At 39.2% G+C, this 18,602-nt stretch overlaps 1 long non-coding RNA gene across 1 annotated transcript in view; it reads left to right on the forward strand.

The window, feature by feature from the left end:
- LOC113894152 overlaps window positions 1-18,602 on the forward strand; it is a 55,842-nt gene that overhangs the window by 14,387 nt on the left and 22,853 nt on the right. The window contains exon 2 of the long non-coding RNA XR_003511485.1: window positions 8,391-8,416. This is a non-coding gene — a long non-coding RNA (uncharacterized LOC113894152). The remainder of the gene's footprint in view (window positions 1-8,390; window positions 8,417-18,602) is intronic.

The raw sequence follows: 18,602 nt of genomic DNA on the forward strand, positions 1-18,602 counted from the left end.
GGTACAGATCAATGATTTGTCTTTGTTCAAGGTGCTATAACAATACTGGGTGGCATATAAACACAAAGATTTATTTCTCACAGTTCTGGAGGCTGAAAAGTCCCAGACAAGACATTGGCAGATTAGATGTCTGCTGAGAGCCCACTTCCTTGTTCATAGATGGTCACCTTTTTGCTGTGACTTCATATGGCAGAATTGATTAGGGAGCTCTCTGGGGTCTCTAGTACTATTCATAAGCAATCCACCCTTACGACCTAAGAACCTCCCAAAGACCCTTCCTCCTAAAGTCTACATGCTAGGGATTAGGCTTCAATATAGAATTTTGAAAAGACAAAAAGTATTCATACTATAGCAGTGATTACTTCTATGGAAGGGAGTGAGAGAGGAATGAGTATAAAGGAAATTTAATAGTTTAATCTGTGTCTTTGTTTTCTTCCAAGAAAAAGAAATTAGAACAATTTTATAAAGTTATAGAGGATAAATGGTATTTCAATGGCATATGTTCACTTAATCATAGGATCAGGACTCAAACATAATTTTCCTAAATGTCACAGATTTGTTTCCTATTTATTTATTGGATTATTTGCTTTTGAACTGAATTGTTTTATTCATAAAACTTATTAAAATTATTTATAAGAATGATAGATGCTAGTTTGTTTTCTGATGCCTGGATAATCTCTTTAGGTAGCAGTCTCTATTCAGTATGTTTGATAATTAAGCCATTTTTAAACCATGATAAAACAGAATATTTAATCCTAGGACAGTGTTGCCAGATTTAGCAAATGAAAATATAAGAAGCCTTGTTAAATTTGAATTTAGTGTTTTGGGTGTTTTGTCCTTTTTTTTAACCCAAATTGGAAAACTCAGCAGATTCCACAGGACTGGAAAAGGTCAGTTTTCATTCCAGTCCCAAAGAAGGGCAATGCCAAAGAATGTTCAAACTACCACACAATGGTGCTCATTTCACATGCTAGCAAGGTAATGCTCAGAATCCTTCAAGCTAGGCTTCAACAGTACATGAACTGACAACTTCAGATGTGCAAGCTGGATTTAGAAAAGACAGGGGAGCCAGACATCAAATTGCCAGTATTCATTAGATCATAGAAAAAGCTAGAGAATTCCAGAAAAAACATCTACTTCTGCTTCATTGACTATGCTAAAGCCTTTGACTGTGTGGATCACAACAAACTGAAAAATTCTGAAAGAAATGGGAATACCAGACCACCTTACCTGCCTCCTGAGAAACCTGTATGCAGGTCAAGAAGCAGTAGTTAGAACTGGACAGGGAGCAACAGACTGGTTCAAAATTGGGAAAGGAGTTCATCAAGGCTGTATATTGTCACCCTGCTTATGTAAATTATATGCATAGTACATCATGCAAAATGGTGGACTGGATGACTCATGAGCTGGAATCAAGATTGCTGCGAGAAATATCAACAACTTCAGACATGCATATTATACCACTCTAATGGCACAAAGTGAAGAGGAACTGAAGAGCCTCTTGATGAGGGTGAAAGAAGAGAGTGGAAAAGCTAGCTTAACACTCAACATTCAAAAAACTAATATCATGGCATCCAGTCCCATAACTTCATGGCAAATAGACGGGGAAAAAGTGGAAACAGTGACAGATTTTATTTTCTTGGGCTCCAACATCACTGTGGATGGTGACTGCAGCCATGAAATTAAAAGACGCTTGCTCCTTGAAAGAAAAGCTATGACAATTGTAGAAAGCACATTTAAAAGCAGAGACATTACTTTGCCGCCTAAGGTCCATATAGTCAAAGCTAAGGTTTTTCCAGTAGTCATGTATGGTTGTGAGACTTGGACCATAAAGAAAGCTGAGTGCTAAAGAATTGGTGCTTTCGAATTGTGGAGCCAGAGAAGACTCCTGAGAGTCTCTTGACTAGCAAGGAGATCAAACCAGTTAATCCTAAAGGAAATCAACCCTGAATATTCATTGGAAGGACTTATGCTAAAGCTGAAGCCCCAATACTTTGGCCACCTGATGCAAAGAGCCGATTTACTGGAAAAGACCCTGATGCTGGGAAACATTGAGGGAAGGAGAAGAAGGGGACACCAGAGGGTGAGGTGGTTGGATGGCATCACTGACCCAATGGACATGGGTTTGAGCAAACTCTGGGAAACAGTGATGGAGAGGGAAGCCTGGCATGCTGTAGTCCATGGGATTGCAAAGAGTCAGACACAACTTAGTAACTGAACAACGAAGTTTTTAAAATGATAAATTTTAACTTATAATTAAATTATAATTTAATTTACAACTATAGTGAATACTTCAGAGAAGGCAATGGCACCCCACTCCAGTACTCTTGCCTGGAAAGTCCCATGGATGGAGGAGCCTGGTAGGCTGCAGTCCATGGGGTTGCTAAGAGTCGGACATGACTGAACGACTTCACTTTCACTTTTCACTTTCATGCATTGGAGAAGGAAATGGCAACCCACTCCAGTGTTCTTGCCTGGAGGATCCCAGGGACGGGGGAGCCTGGTGGGCTGCTGTCTATGGGGTCACACAGAGTTGGACACAACTAAAGGGACTTAGCAGCAGTGAATGCTTAAGACTAGAATGTTTTTCTGAAAACTGAGAAATTTTAAAAAACTTTAAATTTAGAGTTCAAACATTGCATTATTTTCTTTGCATCTTCATCAACTTTTCTACCCTTCTGAAATAATCACTGAAATCTCTCTGTGGAAGTATAAAAAAGAAAAGTAATTTTGCAGAATATGATTTGTCAGTATAAGTTTGCCAAATTTGACTTTATGACTATTTTCCAGGAAAATAGAAAAACAAAACTCAATAAGGAAATAGTCTGCAACTAAATTTCAATAAATGTCCCAGAGATGGAGCTTTGTGTCAAGGTCCTTTGTACGTTGATTTAGGAGACTTTTTTGCAGTTTTAAACACATTATTCCTTGAAATTTATCTTGATGATGTAATGTGATTGGATGACTGACCAATTACCACATGAGTTTTAAAGTTCCACTTTTTTTAGATTGACTAATAGCTCTCTGGTGGGGAAAAGATGACTATGTGTAGCCACAGAAAAGTGGAAGATAGGACGGGAGTGTGTGCCGTCCAGGACCTGATTGCTGTCAGCTCCAGTCCTCTCGTTCTCTGGGCTCAGCTCTGAATCAGAGAGAATGGCCCCATAGGCTGCATTCCCAAGCACATCCCTCCAGCCCCTGCATCGTCCTGCCTTTGGCTAGTTTCAAAAGTCAAAGGATGGTGTTGACAGGAGATAGGCAGGCTGGAAGAAGGGAGCAGCCTGGGATTTCTCCTCGTTCCCTGCATTGGGCAGCAGCTCTGACAGAACCCGTGCCTTCCTCCTGGCCGTAGCCTTCCCCTCGTGGCCCCAGGTCCTGGGCTCTCTTGCCATTCCCATTCTCTGCTCTGGTTTCAGGAGGGCAGTGGCCCCTGAGGGTTTGCCTCATGGAGCCTGTTTGGCCTCTCAGATCCTTCATGGTAGCCCTGTGTTAAAGTCTTTCTATTTTATGTACTGGTTTCTAGTTTTCTGGATAGACCTAGCTCGATACAGGGAACATGGAAATTTTTAAGAGAATATCAGAAACTCAAAGATCCATGTTCTTTTCTCCTTGACATCATCTTCAGGGAGTTTCAAATAAATGAGTGAACAACTGTTCCTATAGCACTAATGATTTCTCTGTTTCAAGAGTGCTCTGGATTAGGATCTTCCAGAGAAAACGATTCCTAAGAATGTTTGGCTAGTACAGCATGAACCTGCACTTGGCCTCAAACAAAGTCTTCTATTGTTTTCTTAAGGAATACAGACAATTCCATTCTTTCTAGTGGAGGGGAGATGCTATCATTTCTAGATCAATAATTCTTGAATATGTAAGGGAGAAGAGAACAAAGAATGAAATGGAAGGGGAAAAGGAGTTCAGAGATAAGGGGAAAAATAGGAAGATGACATGGAATCAGATAATAAGCTATCCTCTTGGAGAGAAGGGCAATAGCTTTGATTAAAGGGGGATTAAAAAATCTATTTTCTCAAAATGTTGCTCATAACCTGTAGGTTCGGGAACATGTTTCAGTTATTTGAGTGAAATAAGCCATAGACAATATAGGAAATGATATTTGTTATAGACATTGTAAATATTAATAATCACAACCTCTCAGTGAACTCTTTGTTTGCCCTCAAAGGATAGGAAAAATCTTACATAGTGAAAGCAGTGCCCTTGACAAATGGGCAGCAATGGCACAAACCTGATGGAGGGGTGGTACACACATAGCCTTGGTTAGTATAAGTGTAAAATGCCTTACTCCAGGAAATTTAGCTTTCATCTTGTGAGCTAAGGGCCTTGTTAGTTGACCTGTTGCTGCTGCTGGTGCTGCTGCTAAGTCGCTTCAGTCATGTCCGACTCTGTGCGACCCCATAGACAGCAGCCCGCCAGGCTCCGTCATCCCTGGGATTCTCTAGGCAAGAACACTGGAGTGGGTTGCCATTTCCTTCTCCAATGCATGAAAATGAAAGGTGAAAGTGAAGTCGCTCAGTCGTGTCTGACTCTTAGTAACCCCATGGACTGCAGCCCACCAGGTTCCTCCATCCATGGGATTTTCCAGGCAAGAGTACTGGAGTGGGATGCCATTGCCTTCTCCGAGTTGACCTGTTAGGCAAGGTCAAACCCTGAACTAGAATTTGTGTAAGTCACAGATCCACTCACTGCTTTCTGGCATCAAATATAAACGCCTTTCTTAAATGTCCCAAGGCATTATTGCTATCAGATCAGATCAGATCAGTCGCTCAGTCGTGTCCAACTCTTTGCGACCCCATGAATCGCAGCACGCCAGGCCTCCCTGTCCATCACCAACTCCCGGAGTTCACTGAGACTCCAGTCCATCGAGTCAGTGATGCCATCCAGCCATCTCATCCTCTGTCGTCCCCTTCTCCTCCTGCCCCCAATCCCTCCCAGCATCAGAGTCTTTTCCAATGAGTCAACTCTTCGCATGAGGTGGCCAAAGTACTGGAGTTTCAGCTTTAGTATCATTCCTTCCAAAGAAATCCCAGGGCTGATCTCTTTCAGAATGGACTGGTTGGATCTCCTTGCAGTTCAAGGGACTCTCAGGAGTCTTTTCCAACACCACAGTTCAAAAGCATCAATTCTTCCGCGCTCAGCCTTCTTCACAGTCCAACTCTCACATCCATACATGACCACAGGAAAAACCATAGCCTTGACTAGATGAACCTTTGTTGGCAAAGTAATGTCTCTGCTTTTGAATATGCTATCTAGGTTGGTCATAACTTTCCTTCCAAGGAGTAAGCATCTTTTAATTTCATGGCTGCAGTCACCATCTGTAGTGATTTTGGAGCCGAGAAAAATAAAGTCTGACACTGTTTCCACTGTTTCCCCATCTATTTCCCACGAAGTGGTGGGACCGCATACCATACAGTGTACCATTTTCCACAGAGCTTTGCTGTTACGCTGCTTTGATTACTTCCAAACTGAGGCATCTTGAGCAAGTTAACTTCTCTGGGCCTCCTTTGTTAAGTAGGGGCAGAAATAACCCCTCCTTCAGAACTCTGTTGTGAGGATTAAATGTGTGCCTACATATACAGCTTAGACCATCACCTGTAATTCAGTAAACAATAAAAGCTAAACATTATTATAGCTCAGAAGTGATACCTGTGATTTTAGAGCTGTGTTAAGTTCAAAGCATAGAAAATATATTTTAGATAAATGCATACATTTATATATGATATTAGATGTAAAAATTATGTTGGTTTATAATTTCTAGCTTACAAGCCCAAGGAGGAGAAGAAAAAAAACACTGTATCGACAGCTGGGAGATTTGACAAATAGATAGTAGCCGAAAAACATTTAAAACACTAAAAAATGAAAATCCTTTCTACAGGCACATTCTGCACGTACATCTTGAAGAAAAAAGTGACTCTCTGTTACAGTAGCGAAGAAAGCAGAATAACTGGGATTGGGTAATCTGCAGCAAAATAAAGTCACCACATTTAGCTGGACATATATTAGGTCTGAGACTGTGATTAATACTCATCTTAGGTTCCCTCTGTTTCTTGAGAATTTTTAGCCTACTTAAGTCAAATGACATTTTTTTTTTTTTAACTGATGGAAAATTTTGAGCTATTTAGGAAAATAAGCACATGTCTTAACTGAGCAACATCACCTTTTCCATAAGAAGTGAAAATGAAAATTTTAAAGACTGTTTAGATAGAAAACAATTGATAGAAATTTCCCTCTCTCTCTTTCCCTCTTTCTACCCCCACCTTCCTTCCTTCTGATGGGTGGTAGTCTCAGTCTTCATATTAACAAATATCAACCCAGCAATAAAGGCTGCCAGCTGTATTTTGAGTGGACATGCAGTCTATCACTATCATCATTGAAACACAAATTTTCAGGTTTTGACCAAGTTCTGCTAGAATGACTTCAGTGGTGGATCAGGTCCATACAGGATTTCCTGTTTGAGAACTGTGGAAATGAAAGACTTAATTAAAAATAGCTAAACGGCACTATTTGTAAATACACTCGTTTAGGAAAGTGTAAATAACCGTGTACATACTGTCAGGGACCTTACAGTCATAATTTCCCCTGCTAGAACAAAGTTAATACTTGGTGGCTCAAATAAGCTGGTGTTTCCATCTCTCACAACTCATCTGACTGGAACAAATTTCCAAGCCAGTGGGATAGTCCCATGAATCTAGGAAAATCTGGGAAGTGATTTTGAGCTCATTCAGTGTTGAGCAGTTCTTTACAGTGAACCCACTGATATACCTCCGGCACTTTAGGTAGAACACAGGCTGTATTTTGACACCAATACCTCCTCCTTAGAATTGGGAAACACCTGTGGCTTTTTGAGTAGTTTAATGCCCTCACTTTCTCACATGTGCAGTGGTAGCAGAGAACATTGATTAAAGATGAGTGTAGAGCAAAATTTACAGAACAAGAAATGAGAGTACATGGTTGTGAGTAAAAGCGATGAGGGTGAGCAGTCATTATGTGCCTGGGCCTGAGGGGGGATGAGTTGGGGGGGCTCAAAAAACCCATCTCACTGTCTTTCCCCTGGTTTTATTTACACAGTCTGTGGAACTGTTACCATACCCACTGCTCCTGGACTCCCACCTCCCATGACACTCTGTACCATTTTTTATTTTTATTTTTTTTTTTTTTTATGAATAATGTGTTAGGTCTAAAACTATACCTATAGGGGAAAAAAAACATTGGAAGGGAAAAATCTAAAATGTTGACAATGAAGGGACCATGAGTGATGTATTCTGTTTGTTTTCCATTTTCAAAACTTTCATCCCTGTATGTATGTTGTGGTTTTAGGATAATATATGCACAGATGTTTATTAATTCATTTGGTTGGGCTCTGTGCTGGGCAATGGTGACAAGATGATGATGAGATTTAGTTTTTGCCCCAGAATGATTACAAATAAACAATTCACCAGAACAAAATATTAATACTATAATTTATATGTGAAAATGCTTATAATTATCCCTAATTATCTTATGTTTTTGATACCATCATAAAATAGAATTGTAATTTTTCCTTACTTTCCAGAATTCCTTAATAGCATACACAGGTACAATCTGTGTTGTATATTGACCTTGACTCTTTTGACCTTGATAAATTTCCTATTGGACCTAGAACCTTCTTTGGTAAAGTCTTCTATGTGCATGATCATATAATCAAGTAAAGATATATTTCCTTCATATATATGTGTGTGTCTGTGTGCTGATTTTTGTTTTCTTTGTTTCATGTCATCTGTTTTTTTTTTTTTCCATTACAAATATTTATTTATTATTATTATTTATTTATTTATTTATTTATTTTTAATTATTAATTTCTGAACCCTCCTCCCTCCCCCCTCCCCATACCATCCCCCTGGTCCGTCCCAGCGTACCAGCCCCAAGCATCCAGCATCGTGCACTGAACCTGGACTGGCATCTCGTTTCATACATGACATTTCACATGTTCCAATGCCATTCTCCCAAATCTTCCCACCCTCTCCCTCTCCCACAGAGTCCATAAGACTGTTCTAATTTATTTTTAATTGGAGGATAATTACTCTACAATATTATGATGGTTTCTACCATACATCAACATGATTCAGCCGTAGGTCCCCTACCTCCTAAACTGCGCTCCCACCTCCCTCCCCATCCCACCCCTCTAGGTCTTCACAGAGCACCAGCTTTGGGTTCCCTGCATCATACAGCAAGTTCCCATTGGCTGTCTTCTTTACATATGTTAATGTATTTGTTTCAATACTACTCTCTCAGCCATCTCACTCTTCTGGCTTTATTTACATATTCTGTGGATTTGTGACTGCACCACTGCTCCTGGACTCCTGCGTCCCATGTGACTGTGCCATTTTGCAAACATTCAGAAGGATGAAGCCTCAGAACAGCTAAGGTAAATGTGATGAATCACAACTTTTTAATAACTAGTTTATGAACAGAGGAAAGAAAAAGGAACATAGTGAAAGTAGTGAGATTGACAACTAGGCAGCAGCATTGCAAAGCTAACAGAAGACAGGAAGTTAGACTCACATGGGACAACTCTTCCCTTTGTCCTGAATGTTCACACACTGCATGAGCCACCTGGACAAGGAGGAATGCCATCTCACCCACTGTGTGCAAGGAGCAGCATCTCTCCTACGCAGTTTTTCTAGGCCACCCTCAAAGTAGTGATATTTCTCTCTAAGTTATTGTAGAACTTAAAAATGCCCCCTTTTATGGTAACTCACATCTCTTCTCCCTCTCAGTTGGATGAGGGTGGGAGAAAAGGGAAAAAAAATAATACAGCGAGTGAATCTAAACAAACAGATTTGGTAATTACAAATAAGTTATTTGGATAGGATGTTCAGGAAGGGCCTCTTTGAGGAGTGGATATATAAAGAATGGGCAGGAACTGGCTGTAAAAGCAGAGGAAAGAATGTTTGAGAGAGAGAACAGCATGCACAAAGGCCCCAAGAAAAGAAAGGGCTGTGGGTGTGTATGAGGAGCTGATTGCAGGCCAATCTGATTGGAACTCAGTGAACATTCACAGCAGAAGGGAACCTTAGGGAAGGCTCCATTTGCTTGGAAACCTGCCTTTCTTCAAGATTCATGTCAGTCATTTTATGGCCCGGGACAACTCACCTTGTGCCAATGTTATCTCAAAATGCATGTTGTGGTTGAGGGGCTTGGTGCCAGTCTCTGAGTTTTGAGACATTTCCTTTCTCCAGTTAGCAGACTGCTAGTAGCTGTATAACATCTGGCTAAAGACTAGCAGGCGGCATTCTTTCTGCCCCCTTCTGATGTCTATGTCAGAAGATTTCTCTTTTATACTTTAATAAAACTTTATTACAGAAAAGCTCTGAGTGATCAAGCCTCGTCAGTGGCCCTGAATTGAATTCTTCCCCTCTGGTTGCCAAGAATCCTGGCGTCTTTCACGGCTCAGCAACAACTTTTCACTTCCATAATGGAAATGTTCCAGTGTAATAAACTGGCTACCTGGGAGCTGGCTGATTGCCCTGGGGAGTGGCAACATACGGGGACTCAGCATCGGTCTCTGCTGCTGCAGATCAGGCGCTCAGCAGTGGGCATAGCAGGTGGGCCTTGGTGAATGGGAATCCGTGCTGCTGAGCCCATGCATAACCTCCAGGCATGTTAATGAGGCCACTGGGTGATTACAGCGATGACTAGAGAAGTGGCTGACTTGTGTTGACAGAACACATCATCCTCTGCTACTGGTTATTACATATGCCTCTGCTGGTGAGCATTCACATAGGACACAAATACCTTCACAGTCTTTCGCTATTCTGGTAATTGATCCATATATCTCTTCCCCCAGTTTCTTTGCCCCCAGTTTCCCAATCATGTTTCTTCCAAGTCCCTGATCACCCAGCCAAACCATTGGCTACAGCATATCCCCTGACCTCCCCCAAAATACAAGAAGAGAGCCTGACTGTACCACATCTAATTTCATTGGTCAAATGGTTTTTTTTTTTTTTTTTTAGCTTTTCATTTTATTTTATTTTTTAACTTTACAATATTGTATTGGTTTTGCCATATATCAACATGAATCCGCCACAGGTATACACGTGTTCCCCATAATTTTTTTCTGGATTATAGTGCTTGACTAGACACAGTAGTTTTATCCATATTATTTAGCATGCTTTGTATAATGAAAATAATGCAGAAATGATTTGTTAATTACTGGAAAGCTTGAAACAGAAAAGGATAATTGTCAATTAAAATTTATACTTAAAAAGTTTAGTTTTGTTCATAATGTGTATGGAAATTTTTGGATGCATTTCCATTTAAAAATATACTGAAAGTTCAAGACAAGATAATCACATTTTTACAAAAAGCATCCTTTTGTTATCTCATCATTTTGAGAGATATATGGTCTTAAGAAGGATCTTTATTACTATGTCATCTACCTTCTGCCTATGTATTTGAACATAGAAAAGTAATATATGAGCAATGTACCCAAAGTGGTCACAAAATATCTTTTGATTAATTTTGTTAAGGTTTGTAGTCATGAAGTGACAGAAATATTTAATTTTGTAGCTTAATTTTATGGTGCAATTAATTTAATTATTTTTAGAATGAAAGGAATGTGATATACAAGCGCGTACTAATAACTATCAGAAATTCATTCATTCCGTTCACAGAACTGCAGTGAACCATACAAAGTCTCTGCCTTCAGAGTCTGAATTTTAGTGACAAAGCTAACTGCAATAAAGTTAACAAATAAATATGCAATATAACATTGTATAATGATAAATGTATTAAAGTAGTGGATTGTGTTCATACTGTTAATTATCAATGTACTTATATTCAAATTTGGTTATTATAAAACTTAATTTTTGTCTTTTTAGAAAATAATGGAAAGCATACTCCTTTGTAAAATGCAGTCAAATACCTTATAAGGTATAGAAATTTGGAAAGTAACTTGGAGCTAAATAAGCAGTTATTTTTGGTTTCTAGTTTAAACATTTTTTTCAAATATATAAAGTTAGGTTTGTGAAGAAAGCTCTTGTCTCTTTAACTTCCTGTTTAAGTAGTTGAACAGAAGTCTAGGAAAGTCTACTATTGACCAAGCGATAATGACAGTTTATTTGTTGGCAAACTTTGTTTTTTTCCTGCCCATAAGCATAGCATTAAGAAGATGAAACCCTCACCACAGCATATATGTACATTTTGCTGAATTGACAAAACTTGTACTATCCACATTCCCATTTTAGAAGTTAGGAATTATACTGGAAAACCTAAACTGACAAAGATTATAATTATAACAAGAGCAGTTCTTGAGCACCCCAAAGTCATTGTTTATAATAGTAATTACTAGAGGCAAAATTCAATAATAAAAAATTTTTTTTCTTCAAAAAGTGGTCACTAGATGGAAAATTCTATTCCTTTTATATAGAAACAGTGCTTTAGCTGACTGGGAAAATAATGTAAAATGTAAAATTAAGTAGTCTGTTAAATAGTACTTTATTTTATATGTTAGACAAGACAGTTATCTAATTGTGCTTTAGAGGTACTGAAGTATTTAGAATGTGAGAATCATTTCAGTCCATTTTCATTCTTTTCACTATCTTTTATATCAGTGTACTAGGATATATTCTTGGTTATGTACTAGGATATTTATTTATTAGTGACTATGTAGCAATCTATCAAGACAAAGATGAGTGCTGAGACATTAGTCTAATCAAGGTTGTGTTTAGTCTCTCCGTTGTGTCTAACTCTTTGGGAACCTTTGGACCATAGTCCCTCAGGCTACTTCATCCATGGGATTTTTCAGGTAAGAATACTGGAGTGGGTTGTCATTTCCTCCTCCAGGGGATCTTCCTAACCCAGGGACTGAACCTGCATCTCCTGTGTCTCCTGCATTACAGGTGGTTTCTTTACCTGCTGAGCCATCAGGGAAGCCTAAGTAGAGATGCAACACATATTACCTAAGTGCCTATTTCCTGCTATTGCTATGGTAGCACAATGCTGACTATCTACTTCACTGGAGCTTTTCAGAAGGAATCTGAGCTCAGTCAGTGGGTCTTGCATTAATGTGAAATTCAGTGTGAGGTAATATGCCAAGTGGTAACTACGTATTAAACTTTTCTTTTTTTTTATCTACCTAAGATTCACTTTCCAGGAACTCTAAAATCCCTCTGGGCTCTTTAGAGTAGAAATGTATCTTCCCACAGGGTATTCGTTTAGTACAGTCAGGTTATACCAGCGACTCCAGGAGCGGCTGTTTGGATGTCATCAAATCTCCATGGTCTCCTCTTGCTTTGATACCTGGATCTGCTGAATTTTTAGTTTTTAACTTTTCTCTTGATTCTTGCAACTGCAGTCCTTTCTCTGAGTCACTTTTCTCCATTCTGAACTCTGCTCCATTCCTTTATTGACTAAAATAACAGTAACACAAGGCATTTATATTTAGCAGACCATGCTGAAGTTTCAAAGTTTTACAGTGGAGATACATTATTGACTATAAGCCAAAAATTAAAATTTAACAGGAGTCATCATGGTCCTATCATGGCCTCTATTTGTCATCCATCCACCATTTTTTACTGGCTTTGTCTCCTTAGGCTTGCTGCCTTCACTTCTGGTCAAGGCCTCACCCTCCATCTCCTGACCTTTCCCTGTTGTCTCTCATATTAGTTTGCTTAGGCTGCCAGAATAAAATATCACAGATCAGGTAGCTTAAGAACAGAAGTTTATTGTCTCTGAGCTCTGGAAGTCAAGATCAAGGTGCTGGCAGATTTTATTTCTCCTGAGGTCTCTCTCCTTGGCTTGCAGATGACCATCTTCTCCCTGTGTCCTGGCAGGGCCTTTCCTCTATGCATGAGTCCCTGGGGACTCTCCTGTGTCTTAATCCGAACTTCTTTTGTGGACACTGGTCAGAATGTAGCCTACCCTAACAGCTTCATTTGAATGGAATCATCTTTGTAAAGATCTGTCTTCAAATGCAGTCACATTCTGCGGGTTTAAGCCTTCAGCATAAGAATGCAGTCACATTCTGAGGGGTTAAGCCTTCAACATAAGAATTTGGAGGGAGGAGGACACAATTAAGTCTACTATTTCCCAAGTCCTTTCTTTTATGTTCTATTGCCAGTTTCCAATCCCCAAATTTCAGTTCCTTTTCTAAAGCAGAACAACTTTGTTTTCCATTAAAAAACCTCTCTGTATGTTTGAAACAAAATGATGTCTTATTTTCAGATTTCATTTTTTTTTAGCTCAGGTTAAAGTTTCAAAAGTATAATTTCTCCTCCAATATAAATAATTTCTATGGCAGTACTCCATCAGTCTTTGTACATGTGAGGAACACATATGATTATTCTCCTTGTCCCAGAGTTCCCTCAAGACCCAATGGATGGGATGGAGTTGGCTGAGATGCTTAGTTTTTCCTTCTTCCAACTCATATATCTTCTCTTGAATTTATTCACTTAAGTTACAAAAAGAATTCATAAAAATTAACTCAGAGAAAAGGGAATACCTTGTCAGTTGCTAATACATGCATTTCAGGATTTTTTAAAAAATAAAAGTTTATCCATTGCATAACGTTACCCATCATCAATAAGTCAAAGTAACACCTGACTCACCATGCCTCTCCATCCACAGTCTCTCCTGACAGCTCTTCCTTCAATTCCACTTGGAACTGAAGACTTCCTTTTCAATTCAAGGGCACTCTCGGCACTCATCACTCAAGAAGTCTTTATTGAACAATTGATCTATATTGTCTTTAATCTTTACAGCATTCCTGTAAGGTAGATATTATTAAACTACAGACGAGAGTTAATTGATGAGAGTCTCAGTCTTATGCTATTTAGTGACAGAATCTGAATTTAATCTCTGTCTGCCAGGTCCTACTGTCTCCACTCTTTGTACTGCACAAGAATAGTCGAAATAAGAGACTTCCACTTTTCAAACTCTCAAAAGAGTTTGGAATTCTCGACACTTTTAAGTCTTGTCTTCAATATTTGGATACCATAAGGTCTGTCCAAATTTATGTTCATCTTGACCCTTTCTAAATATGAAAAAGAATATTTGGGGGATTATCCCTAAATCATAATCCTCTAAGATTACTGTTAGTAATTTTGCATTTTACTTTCCCATCCTAGTTGACATCAGTTTGCATATTGGCAGTTGTGGCCAGCCCCTCCTGGTTTCAGCAGGGTGAAAAAAGTCACACTGGTCAGGGTCCTACACAGCAGGGGGAGGGGCTCAGTGGTTGGTGGGAAGCCCTGAAGGGAAGGAGTGCTGGGTCAGTGCCAAAGGACAGTAAATAATGAGACACTATTCCAGGAAGCCACAAGTCAGTGAAAGTTTTGGGAAAGAAATGAAACATTCATGAACCAAGAGACAGTTCAAAAGGTGAATCAAGATGAAAAACCTAGTAGGAGAGACAAGAGAATGAAACACGGTGGCTAGTGTCCAAAGGAAACAAACACAGGTTGAAGAGGGGTTTAAGAACAAAACCTTTGATTGTGCTGATATTGCCTTTCATGCATTTCTGTGTATGTGTCATTAGGGCCCAGTTAAAATGTCACCAGAACTGGAACTTTGGGACCTAATCCACCTATAATAAAAAATCATTGTGTTATAGGTATCTAAGTTAAATTCTTGATGAATATTATTAATATTTGGTTCTTCTGAATTCCTTTTTTCCTAAGTCATCATGATAGGGAAGAGAGGCATAAACATAATCAATAGCTAATTTTTACTGAATGCTTAAATCCTACTAACAGCACCATGTTTAGTCATTAAGACTCTTGCAGTCCCATGGACTGTAGCCCAATAGGCTTCTCTGTCTGTGGGATTTCCCAGGCAAGAATACTGGAATGGATTGCCATTTCCTTCGGTAGGGGATCTTCCCAACCCAGGGTTGCACAAGGGTAAGTGGCATGGCAAGGGTCTGAACTGATTACTGTGCAGTGTGTTGAGAGATAAAATAATGATACAATGTAAACAAATGAGTATCCAATGAATTCTGCTTGGAAGAGGATGAAGGAGAGCTCTGCTAAGGAGATGACGTATCTTCTATGTGTCATCCCACAACTTGGTGCCCATATAAATATTACCTCTGATTGTCGTTTCACATAAATGTTACCCATGATACTGCTGTCATTACCCAGAAACTGAAAGTAATACATGCACAAGGATTCATTCCAATGTTTCTTTTACAAAATAACACTGTCTTAACAACATTCCCACTCTACAGGGCTGAGATGTTCCATTCAAGTTATGGTTTGTCTCAGAAATTCTAGATATCCAGTGCTACAGTGATTCATTGCTTACATGGACATGTTTAAAGAAATAGTAGACCTGGGTAATATGTTAAAATCCCCATGATGATCTTTGTACCTCAGACAGTGTGGATAAGAGGAGAGGGTACTTTCTGAACAAAATGTTTTCATGCAAGTAGTTCTTCTTTTATGTATTATCCTAAAGATAAGAGTAGACTGGACTAGAAATGTTAGTTAAACTATCTTTTCATTGGCATGATTCTTTAACAGAATTCCCCATGAGAAAATTTCAACAGAACAAGGAAGCATGATTCATTTCTTTCTCAAAACATTAATCAGTGAGTGTGTTTTTATAGATGTTTGCTAACAACTGCTTTTATATATGTTTGCTAATACACGTGGCAGAATTCTTCTGAACATTTCCAACATACCCCTGCAGAGTGAAGCTGTAGGAATGAGGATGTGTAGATTGATTCCACCTCTAAATGTACATGATAAGCTGTGTGGAAAGCCAAAGAAGGATGTTGAGCAGAGTGGTGACGTGCTCAGACTTGCATTTTAAATTCTCCTTTAGTGTAACATTTATTAATTTTTGAAAATTTAAAAAATATTCAGCAATAATTAGCATATAGGCTTCAAACTCTTCATATAAATAATCATCCTCTTCTAGGAGAAAACCTAACTGAAAAACAATACAGATCGCCTTGCTTCCATGGTTGCCCAGCTTTCTTCCACAGGCATTTCCCACCACAATCTCCTCCCTTGCATCCCCTTGATCTGTCTCTCCACAGTCAACAGCAGCCCTCGCCCTGTGATTGTTCCACAATCCCTAAACTCCAGCTCACAACCACTGCACCTTCCAGAGGATCTATGTCCCTGTCTGGGAGATCAAGCCCTGAGACTCTGAAGTGGGAGCACTGACTCCAAGACCCTAAACTACCAGAGAATTAACCCTAGGGAGTATCAAGTAGTGAGAACTCACAAAAACAAAACCACTTGAATAACAGACCAGTATCACCTAACCACCAGTAGCACCCTGGGCAGGACGCCTTGTCTAAACAACAAACAAAACAAAAATACAAACCCAGTCATCAGCAGACAGTATTACCACCTCACTCAGCCTTGCCCATCAGAAGAAAAACAAACAAACAAAAACTCAGCACAAATCTCACTCTATATAAAGCTTATACAAACCACTAGACCAACCTTAGGAGGGCAGAAACCAAAAGGAAGAAAAATTTCAAACTTCTTTAAGGAAAGAATTTAACTTTCCTTGAAGCCTGGAAAAACAAGACCTCAAAGACAATAAGTCAAAAAAATAATAATGAAAAGGCACAGAAATACTACACAAATGAAGGAACAAACTAGCAACACAGGAGTCCAAACAAATGAAGAGGAAATAGGCAAACAACCCAAGAAAGAATTCAGAATAAGGATAGTAAAGATGATCAAAAACCTTGAAAACAAAATGGAGAAAATGCAAGAAGCAATTAACAAAGGCATAGAAGAGTTAAAGAATAAACATACAGAGACAAACAATACAATTACTGAAATTAATAATACTCTGGGAGGAATCAAGAGCAGAATATCTGAAGCAGAAGAACAAATCAGTGAGCTGGAAGAGAAAACAGTGGAAATAACTTCTGAAGAGCAGAATAAAGGGAAAAGAATGAAAAGAACTGAGGATCACCTCAGAGTCCTCTGGGACAAAAGCAAACACACCAACATTTGAATTATAGCGGTCCCAGAAGAAGAAGAGAAAAAAGAAAGGGTATGAGAAAAATTTTGAAGAGATTATAGTTGAAAATTTCCCCAATATGAAAAGGAAATAGTCGATCAAGTCCAAGAGGCACAAAAAGTCCCGTACAGGATAAACCCAAGGAAAAACATGCCAAGACACATACTAATCAAACTAACAAAGACTAAACAGAAAGAAAAGCAGCAAGGGAGAAGCAACAAGTAACATACAAAGGAAACACCATATGCTTAACAGCTGATCTTTCAGCAGAAACTCTGTAGGCCAGAAGGAAATGGCAGGATATATTTAAAGTATTGAAAGGGAAAACTCTACAACCAAGATTACTGTACCCAGCAAGGATCTCCTTCAAAATTGATGGAGAAATAAAAGGCTTTTCAGACAAGCAGAAGTTAAGAGAATTCAGTAGTACCAAACCAGCTTTACAACAAATGTTAAAGGGACTTATATAGTCAAGAAATACAAAAGAAGAAAAAAGATCTACAAAATCAACCCTATTTAAGAAAATGGCAATAGGAACATATATCTCAATAATTATTTTAAATGTAAATGGATTAAATGCTCCAACCAAAAGACACGGACTGGCTGAATGGATACAGAAGCAAGACCCATATATGCTGTCTACAAAAAACCCCCTTCAGACCTCAAGACACATATAGACTGAAAGTGAGAGGATGGAAAACTATATTCCATGCAAATGGGAAGCAAAGGAAAGCTGGAGTAGCAATCCTTATATCAGACAAAATAAACCTTAAAGAAGATTTCAAGGGATAAGGAAGGACACTACATAATAATCAAGGGATCAATCCAAGAGGAAAACATAACAATTGTAAATATCTATGGCAGAAAGTGAAGAGGAACTAAAAAGCCTCTTGATGAAAGTGAAAGAGGAGAGTGAAAAAGTTGGCTTAAAGCTCAACATTCAGAAAACGAAGATCATGGCATCCGGTCCCATCACTTCATGGGAAATAGATGGGAAAACAGTGGAAACAGTGTCAGACTTTATTTTGGGGGGCTCCAAAATCACTGCAGATGGTGATTGCAGCCATGAAATTAAAAGACACTTACTCCTTGGAAGGAAAGTTATGACCAACCTAGATAGCATATTCAAAAGCAGAGACATTACTTTGCCAAAAAGGTCTGTTTAGTCAAGGTTATGGTTTTTCCAGTGTTCATGTATGGATGTGAGAGTTGGACTGTGAAGAAAGCTAAGCGCCGAAGAATTGATGCTTTTGAACTGTGATGTTGGAGAAGACTCTTGAGAGTCCCTTGGACCGCAAGGAGATCCAACCAGTCCATCCTAAAGGAGATTAGTCCTGGGTGTTCTTTGGAAGGAATGATGCTAAAGCTGAAACTCCAGTACTTTGGCCACCTCATGCAAAGAGTTGACTGATTGGAAACGACTCTGATGCTGGGAGGGATTGGGGGCAGGAGGAAAAGGGGATGGCAGAGGATGAGATGGCTGGATGGCATCACTGACTCAATGGATGTGAGTTTGAGGGAACTCCAGGAGTTGGTGATGGACAGGGAAGCTTGGCGTGCTGCAGTTCATGGGGTCTGAGCGACTGAACTGAACTGAACTGAACTGATGCACCCAACATAGG

The sequence above is a fragment of the Bos indicus x Bos taurus genome, chromosome 6 (genome assembly GCF_003369695.1).
Source record: "Bos indicus x Bos taurus breed Angus x Brahman F1 hybrid chromosome 6, Bos_hybrid_MaternalHap_v2.0, whole genome shotgun sequence".
NCBI lineage: Eukaryota > Metazoa > Chordata > Mammalia > Artiodactyla > Bovidae > Bos > Bos indicus x Bos taurus.